Here is a 10,461-nt window from a genome sequence, read left to right as displayed (position 1 = left end):
ACAAAATTTTCTTAAGGGGGAGGTTGTGACAGCCTGTCCCGAATGTGTATATTATTTTATCCTCGATAGCGTGAAATGACTTTTATACCCTTGGACATTAAATGGTGTTGTGTGACATGAATTTTGGTTGTGGTCCAATTCATGCTTTCCTTAGTTTTTGGAACCAATTAGAACTTAGGTTTTATTTTATTTTTCTTTTGTTTTGGTTGGTGACCTATCTGGACCACACATACACACCACTTCCGTTGACTCTCTCTCCTCCCTCTCGGATTTCTTTCCATTTTCGTACAATTGTACGGACAATTTCTCAAACCACTTGATCATTCACGGATTGAGGTTGTGGTTGGTGTTTTTGGATTCCTTGCAAGCTCAAGACTAGATCTATACTCGTAGTTAGACATGAGAACTTCGAAAGCTCGGGAACCAGAAAACCCCGATGAGGTGCACCGTTCATCCATCGTAATCGAGGAGGTTTTGTTGAGTTTAGAGGTGTTAGAGAGCCTTAGAACTTCTTCACGAAGCTTAGGGAAGAATTTTGGAAGGTTTTGGACATTAGGAAGCTCGGGTTTGAAAAGTTGCAGAGGTGGCCAGATTATCATGATTTTTCCGTGCGAGATCCCATGAGTTTAGGGCCTAAAAGTGGTAAGGTTTTGTTCCTTTCATCCTAAGCTTCATTTTGGTTTAAATTTCATGGATTTTGGTGCTAAAATGAAGAAGATATAACGATTAGAAGTTTTTCCAGTTTCCGGCGACATAGACGGCATCCAGCAGCGGCTCCGGCGAGGATCACCGAAGACGATAAAGAATATTCTGTCAACTTTGACAGAATATGCTAACGGCGTTACTAACGGCATCAGGTATATTTAATGGTATATTCCATTATTGGACAAAATTATTCCCTAACGCCGTTAGGGTTTCTGTACGTGTGCCAGGCACGTGCCTGCACGTGGCCGGCGCGTGTGGCCATGCCTTGGCCTGCAAGTGAAGGCGCGTGGGTGATCGAAAATTTTTCTAAAAATATGGGGATGTTCGTGGGGTTGAGTAGATCACGTTGCTATATTTAAACATCCCAATTGAGCAACATGTGAGAAGTTATTACCTAGTTTTGTTTATGTGCTTTAAAATAACGTTTTTATAGTTGTTTCGCATATAGGTGAGACCTATACGGAGGACGAGCATAATCAAGCGAGACTCAGGGGCACGTTAGGTGACTCCGGCTGTATGGATGAGCTCTAGATTCAGCCGTACAGGTCACGTTAGGTGACTCCGACTGACATATCATTTTGCATTGATTTATATCACCTGGCTTACATATTTTTTATGCTGAGATATTCGACATAGCATATATGAGGATTTTGCTATTCTGAGCATGGTTGTGGTATATATATGTATTCTATTTTCTAGGAAATTATACAGGTTTTACAGCGAGGGGTTACTATCTTTGATAATTGAAATGGTTTTGAAAAGCTTTGTTTTTGCCCACTCACACTTTCTGTTTTGCATCCCTCCATGTTCTAGTTAGGAGTGCTTATTGGTGGCTTGCAAGGAATCCACGGCAGCTCTGACAGTTTATCACCATTGTAGGATTACCTTTGGGTGTTGTATAATTAGTATTCGTCTTGCTGGACTGCACTTAGGCTACTTATGCTCTGGTTGTGATCTCACACTTATTCTCATCTTGCACTTATTCTTATCTAGTGCTCTAGTTGGTCTGTTTTTTGTTTATTCGCATTTCTTATATTAATATTGCTTCCGCACTATGCACATGGTTACGTCACCCTGACGTGACGGCCATCATGCCTTGATTTTGGTCGAGGTGTGTCATGGAGGCGGTTGAAAGGTCTCAAGGTTGTTGACAGGTTCAAACGTCGAAGGGGTAGAAGTGTGGCCATGCTCGAGTTGGAAAGGCTCGGAGGTTAACGAGGGACGAAGATCCGGGATCTTCTAGCTCTTATACGAGGCAAGCTCAGTCATAAGGTCGGCCATCTCTGCTGTCAAAGCTGTCACCTGACTCTTTGACTGCAATGATGAAGAGGCTCTAGGTTCCTGCCGCTAGGACAATATGCCCCCAGCCTCTGTCTGAGAGTCTGATCTAAGGTCTTCGTAAGTATCTGAAACCCTGCATCCTCTGGGGGATCCATAGACTTGAGCGGAGTTTCAGGATGAAGCTAGAAGGCGGACTCCTAAAGAGTCAATTGCCTTTTCTCCATCATTGTCGTCTGTGTAATATAACATCAAATATTAATTATAACATTCATATAATAACCATGAAACTTGATTGCGTAAAATAATAATTAAAATTGAAGAATACTTACATGAAGGGACTCGGTCAACTCATCCCCGGGTCTAACATAAACGTCGCTAAAGACATCGATCTTCGGGAATTTTGAACCCCCCCTGAATAGAACAGGAGAAGAAAAATGTTAGTACGAAAAAAAAAATTAATATTAATGACATATTAAAAATTGAATATGAAAAACTTTATTATTACCCGCCGCCACGCCTCCATCCTATATGAGAAGGATCTTGAACCAGAATGGTGGAGAAGAGTCTTTTTGTCCCTATTGCTCTTGTTGGCTTTCGCATTCATCTGTTTTACAAAAAATAAACATATTAGTTCAAATTTAAATGAAATATAAAAAAATCAATAAACATTAGTAATAAGCATATACTAATTTTAAACTTAATATAAAAAAAAATACCACATAGCGGGGCTCCTAAAAATGACTGCAGAGCCATGCCCAATTATAATCCCGACCCTCAAACTCCTTCGGGCAACCCTCCTCAAGAGCAACCTACGGATCATCAAATGTCTCAAAATATTGGTGCAGGTCACTCTTTCACTGCTTGTACCGTTCAGAGAAGAGCCTGTTGACATACGCCAACATATCGTCGGTAATGTCCTCGAAATTGTAGTTCGTCTGGAATGTAACAAATTAATTACATACATTAAGTAATATAAATATAAAAAATTTGAAGGAAAAAAAAATTAAAAGGTAGGATACTTACCGACAACTGTGCACGCACCTTGTTCCTCACCTCGTCTGGCATCACCTTCCAAGACTTCCATTGCATGAGGCAATAGGTCCAAATGACGTGACCAATGTTGTGGGCCAATGTGCTATGCTACTCCGCCGTTGGTGCACCCGATGCCGCTCGTTGTATCAAATAGTGATACATCTGTTGGTCACCCGAGTGATCTTCACCATCTTCGACTGGCGACAAGGTCCCCCTGGTGTTTTTCTTGGCTGCAAAGAAATATAAAATTAACGTTAACCCTAAACTAATAACAAATCCTACTAAAATTTTGGCATAACCTCCCTATAATTAAAACATTTACCAAAAACCTAAAAATAACATAAACAATATATGTATCCAACAGAATGATCACAATTGTTTAATAATAGGTTCAGAACGATGACAACAATAAACAATATAAAATAACTGTTTAATCCTTAAATGACATAACTTAACAAAGTGAACCTAAAATAACAAAACTAAGTTAACCAAATTCTTATCATATTTCATATTTGGTATTCCTTATAGGGTTTGTACTTTTGCCAACATTGTATGCATTATTACAAAATGTAAATACAATCCAACTCCACGATTTATGATTTATCCATTTATTTAAAGAATAAATTGCTTGCTAGGACCTAAGTTTGCTAATTTTGCTTCCTGAAACATGAGGAGAAAGTCAAAAACATCCCTTTGACCCGCACATACTCTGTGCTTGTTTTATTTCTCCCAGATATCTTGGAACTTTTATAGTACGTGAGAATTTTGAATCCGCTTTTGGATACCATTTTAGCCTTTAACTTATTTTAGCCTTTATCTCAACTACAGTTGGCATTTTAGGGATCTAAAAAACAAGAATGACTACTAACAATGGGCATTATATATAATAACAAAGAAATTAATGTACCTTTGAAAAGACTCTAATTTGAACTATTTCTGTTCAAGATAAATGGAAACAAAAAAGAATAAGCGTACAAGAGCAACTCCGAAAATTCCATAACAAATTTCTCTACAAGAAGCTAAGAGAAAGGGGGAAAAAAGTCCCACATTCCAACAAACACCAGAAAACGAGTTATACACAACTTCAACATCATCAATTTTCAATCTAGAAACTGACCAACAAGTTCAATCAAATAAAAAATTAAAACTTCACTTTGTGATGCAATGTAAATGGGATTGGTAACTAAGTAAACAACAATTACTTTCAGTTCAAGAAAGCATATGCATTTGAAAAGCACAATGATACGTCCGCTTTACACATTTTCTTTCTACTTACCTAAATAGCTAAAGATTGAAATTAGAGCAACTAGAGCTCAAATTTTCTAACAAAATTAAACTAGTAAAACTTGGAATTAAGTAGAAAAATTGAACAAAAAATTTTAGAGACACATTCTCTACAAAGAAATAATGACCATCCTCCTAACATCATTAGGCAATCCAATATCATGTACAATAGTCTATATGGAGAAATCACCAAGGCACTATAGGAAAAAGAAAATAGTTATCAACGTGTGGGGCATTATTAAACTTTACCTTGTGACCCCGAGGCATCGGTAGTGGATGCCGATGGTGTGTTGGGCGTGCGGGGGCAGCGATGACCACGCCTGGCGCTAAAAGGTAGCACCACTGATGAGGCTGATGACGCTGGCGCCTGGGAGACCCCAGGACCAACTAGCAAGTGGTCCATTTATGTAGGAGCTGTGGCAGCTGAAGGATGAGTCGGGGGAGGTGAACGGGGTGCAGTCGTCACTGCCTTACGACTTTTAATAAGGTTTGACATCTGCATAATTAGAAAGAAAGAAAAATTCAGTAAGTATACATAATTCCCATCACATGCCAAATTATGTGGCATATCACTCACACCAACCCCACGCATAACTAAATCAAGCATTTCAACCCCATATATACCGTTAAACATAAAACAGACAATTAAACCATAAAAGCATCTAGACCTATATGCATTTCATTAAAGGAGAAACAAAAAACCAATCCACTTACCTATATGCATTTCATTAAAGTAGAAACAAAAAACCAATCCACTTACCTATATGCATTTCCCCATTCAATTAAACAACAAGAAAACAAAAATATATACGGTACTTAGAGCCAATTGACTTGGGCAACAGCTGCCTTATGTAGGCCTCCAAACATAAACACAAACATATCCTTCAACATGCCTAATTATGTGGCATATCACTGACACCAACCCCATAAAAGCATCGTGGTAAGATGGTAAGACTACTTGTGTAGGATAGTTTAGGTTAGGTTGCACTTCATAAAATGTATGAGCAACCATCCACACGAACCAAATCTTGTTTTTGCAGGTTGATCTCTTCTTGATCAATTTTGGTGTAGAATTTGATGTGTTAATTGTATATTGTGTTTGTTTCATAGTTCTTGGACAATTGTGTCATATTGAAATTTTCTGTTGTCATATTTTCACATCTCCTCTTAACATGTATATACATGTATTTCCCAATTTACGAATGAGAAAGGGTTGTTTTATGCATTGGATCTCGGAGAAACAAACATCCATGTGCTGAGGGTGCATTTGGGGGGGAAAGGGTTATGGAATTATTAGTCAATAATTTATTGAGGTCTCAATTCCTGAAAATCTTATGGTTGGGACTTCAGACATAAGTAGATTGTCGCTAACTAAACCAATGTAAATTAATGTTTTTATGTGAAAATACCTCTCAAATATAAAGAATGGTTGTGATTTCAAGCACTCTTTGACTACATTGCGACAGAACTTGCTAAGTTTGTTGCTAAAGAAGGTCAAGATCATCAACCCCCTTCTGGCAGGCAGAGAGAACTAGGTTTTACCTTCTCATTCCTTGTGCTGCAATCATCAATTAATTCGAGGACCTTTATTAAGTGGACGAAAGGCTTTTCTATAGATGATGTAGTTCAGTCCTCATTACTTTAGTACTTTGGCTCCTTTAATATTCTCTATTACTTTTTTTCTCTGTAGTTTAATGTTTTCTATATTCTCCAATGGTAATCTCTTGTGAAAAGAAAAAAAAAAGGAATATCAGCACTTATAAAGTGTAGGTATATTAGTGCGAGGGATTTAGTAATACATTTGTCTAGCTACTATTTTATACCCCTTTCTCCTGTTAAAAGAAAGTTATTTCACTTCAGTCTTAGAATTCATAAGATAAAGAATTTTTGCGAATCAGTAACTTGTGATTATGGTTCAGTTTTTGAGAAATAGTTGTCCTAGAATTCATAATCCTGAAACCTCAAAATTGTTAAAGTTAGCTTTTGTTTCTTAACAATTGTAGTCAGTGCCATTTCTTACTATCTTTTCAGTGAGCTTCATCAACTAAAAACAATGCACATAAAAAAAACTCTAGTCCATTTCCCAACCCATGAACCAAAAACCACCCAAAAGCAGATTAGAACCCTAGTTCTAGAACCCTAATTCAAAGCAATCATCAAATCAAAGCAATTATCAAATAAAAGCAATTATTCAAAACATTAGAACCCTAATTGTATAACTCTAATTCTTAAATTGACTAAAATTAAGTAAATTGAAATTTACCTCAAAGGGAGAGTGCTGTCAGAGAAGGAAGAGATAGGTTTGTCGGTGAAGGAAAAGAAATGGGGTGCTGGAGGAGGAAGCGAGGGTTGCCGGAGGAGGAAGAGACAATGCGAAGGAGAGCTAAGGGAGATGGCCGTCGGAGGGAGAGTTTATAAAGAGGAGAGGTGAGGGGAAAGTGGGAAAGTGCTTGCAATTTTAGTTTAATCCCGATGTTATTGCGCGACCAACAGAAGATATTCGTCGCGTAATAAATTCAAATTTTCACGAAATTATTTTCGTCTGCACCCAATTTTCAGCTCATTGAATAGTAATTAATTGTCACGCAAATGATATTCACGCGACGAATAAAATTTTGTTCGTTGCGCAATGAGCTGAAATTTTAATTTACCCGGGTAAATTTTTTAAAATTTATATTTATTGAAATAAAACCAATTTATTTATGACATAAGATAATTACATTACAAAAAAATTCATTTACTATGTTTGACATGACAAGTCACAAATAAATTGCATTATTCATCATCTGAACTATAATAACCTTCGCTATCATCACTTTCGGTCTCCCAATCCTCTTCCTCCATAACTACGTCACCGTCGTCGTTCAGGCCCACTGCAACATTGTATCACAGAAGATCACCGAGGTTAATGTAATTGACTAAATCGGTATTTCAATTGAAGACACTCCTTGTATCTGAAACAGTTCTTGGATAAGATTTGTATTTCAAAGTGTTTCCGCATCATTTTCCATTGAAGATTCTAAACGTTGGTCAGCAACGTTGTTGACATTGTAGTCAGTTAGGTCTTGTTCTGGTATAGCATACACATTCCTCTGATCCATCTTCTGAACAACTTTCCAACCTCTCCTGGCTTTAGGGTCATCTAGATACACAATATGTTTTACCATGTTTGCCAAAATGTAAGGGTCATCATCTTACCAAGTTCTATTAATGTTCACAGATAGTAAGCCATGGTCGATTTTAACACTTCCCTGCCTATTTGGGTTTGTATTAAACCATCAACACTTAAACATGATCACTTGGTATCGGCCTTTGTAAAGCAATTGCACGACAGTTGTTAGTTTGCCATAGAATTCAATGTCCATACTTTCGCCTCCACCTGGGACATGGACACTGTTGTTTGGCGTACACAACTTGTCATCTCGTGCAGTCCCCAAAAACTTGACACCGTTAACATGGCAACCCGAGAACAATTCAGCTCGAATCGGGCTGAACGCCAAGTTATATAACTCTTCACTTTAAGTGGGGGAATTCGATGCTTTCAATTTATTCACCTAATATTATACAAAAACATACACATGTTAATTTGAGAAAATTAAATACTACAATATATATGTCAAATACAAAACACTTATAACTTACATATTCGAGAAACCACTGAGGAAACAATTCTCGGTGTTTCTTGGCATACAAATGTGATCAATGTTCTCGCTTCATCATCTCTTCATGGTCATCTAAGTATGCCATTATCTCATCATAATTGTTCAATACAAACCAATGCGCTACCTCTATGTCATTTCTGGAAAATGACTATCCTCGTACAGGATCTCCAAAAGGTCGTGCGCTTTGGGAAAAAACAAAAAGTTTCTCTTTTCTCACACCCCTATCATTATTGTGCCGAGGACGATTGAAAGCCATCTCCACATCTTTTAAATACATTCCACAAAAAGTAAATGACTCATATTAAACCCAAGTCTCTATAATTGATCATTTGGGCTTCGCCCTGTTGCGTACACTTTTTTTTAGCTCCCTGAGAAACCGGCCAAAATAAAATGATACGATACAAATTAGTAAGCGTGGGCTAATGATGCATAAACAAATGATGAGGATTATATACCTTTCTATTGGATACATCTAGCGATAGTTGACAAGACCAGCAAGTAATGGTTCTCCGGGCAAGTGAACCATCACGTGGATCATACTTGTGAAGAAAGCTGGAGGGAATATCATCTCAAACTTGCATAGGACTTGGAAAATGTCATGGTGCAACTGATTAATGTCCGTTTTTCGCAACGTTCTTACCTTCAGTTAGGAAAAAAAATCTGGACAACAACATGATTGGCTTCACTACATCTTCCGGCAATAGGTGTCGAATACCCACATGAAGTAGGAGTTGCATAAACACATGGCAGTCATGGCTCTTTAGTCCAACAAATTTACCCTATCAACATTCATCCAATGTGTGATATTAGAAGCATACCATCGGGAAATTTTACAGACGATACAAACTTTAAAAATTCTTTTTTGCCATTCAGTTTCATGGAAAAAAAAAATGCAATATCCCTTCTGGCTTTATCACTGTCTTTATTCATCCATAAACCCCTCCGTATGTCCATTCTTTCCAAATCAAGATAAGCTTTGATGGTGTCCTTTGTCTTGCCTTTGGTATCTAGAATGGTGCCCACCAATGTGTCGAAGACATTTTTCTCAACATGCATAACGTTAAGGTTGTGTCTCAATTTTAGTTTCGACCAATACGGGAACTCAAAAAACATAGGCTTGTGCGTCCAGTTCATATGTGTAGAAGGTCTGGTCCGACTCACTGTTTTCCCAAACGGAGCAAAATCCAAACGGTTTAGCTATTCCAAAATCTGATCACTGGACCATTCTCTAAGTCTAAGGTAATGTTTTATGTTCCCATCGAACTCTTTATCCTTTTCCCGCCAATCGTGGTCCCATGGTAACCATATCTGATGACCAAGGTAATAAATTTTCTGGCATGCCAACCAGATGTTACATCATCCTTGCATACAGGGCATGCCATATAACCCTTAGTGCTCCACCCAGAAACCATTACATATGCGGGGAAATCATTCACAGTCCACATAACTGCTGCCTGCAAAGTGAACATCTTCCCAGTGGACTTATCGTATGTGTGCACACCGTTTATCCATAAATCCTTTAGCTCATCAACCAACGGCCTTAAGTAAACATCGATTAACCTACCAGGATCCTCAGTTATCAAAAGAGTCATCATCATGTATACTTTTTTCATGTATTTCCAAGGTGGCAAATTATATAGGAATACGAAAATCAGACAAATGATGTGGTGTCGGTTTAAAACCCCGAACGGATTGAATCCGTCAGTGGCAAGTCACAATCTAACATTCTAGGGATCAACGGCAAATCGGGGAACATTCAATCAAACTTTTTCCATGTCTCCCCATTTGCAAGATGCCTCATCACATCATCGTCTACCTGTTTTTCCTTATGCCATCTCATGTATGTGGCAATATGCGTTGACATATACAATCGCTGCAACCTAGGTTTCAGGGGCAGATAACGCATGACTTTTTGTGGGATCTTAGTCATTATATTCTAAGATGTCATTTTAAACCTCGACTCATTGCATACAGGGCATTTATCCAATGCTTTATTCTCTTTGTAGAATAAAATACAATTGTTTTTGCAAGCATGAATTTTTTCATAACCCAATCCAAGACCATTCAACACCTTTTGAGCATGTTTATGGTCTTTCGGCAAACAATTGTCTTTCGGAAGCATTCTCTTGAAAACCCTTAAAAAGTAATCGAAACACTGGTTCGACATATGATAGTTTTTCACAATGGCCATAAGAACGGAAAAGCTCTCGCACCCGGGTATAACTCTTGGTTGGTATTTTTTTAATAGTTTTTCATATTGTTCGAGCTCTGCACTATCCATTGGTGTAGGCACGTCATCTTCCCCTTCCTGATTGGTGTTTGTCGATGAAAATGGAAAAGCATCATTTATAATATCCATGACTTGTTCATTAGGATCACAATAGGTTCAACATTGTCCACTCTTGTGGTGTTTGAAGACGAAGCATTGTCTAATTGTTCCCCATGATGGTTCCAAGTATTATATGTCTCAATCATTCCATTCCTTACTAAATGAGAC

This window comes from the organism of the source record quoted next, unplaced genomic scaffold, assembly GCF_019419815.1.
Source record: "Pyrus x bretschneideri cultivar Hongxiangsu unplaced genomic scaffold, Pyrus_bretschneideri_v1 Contig18, whole genome shotgun sequence".
Taxonomy (NCBI): domain Eukaryota; kingdom Viridiplantae; phylum Streptophyta; class Magnoliopsida; order Rosales; family Rosaceae; genus Pyrus; species Pyrus x bretschneideri.
The sequence above is the reverse complement of the archived record's forward strand: the minus strand, read 5'-3'. Positions refer to the sequence as shown.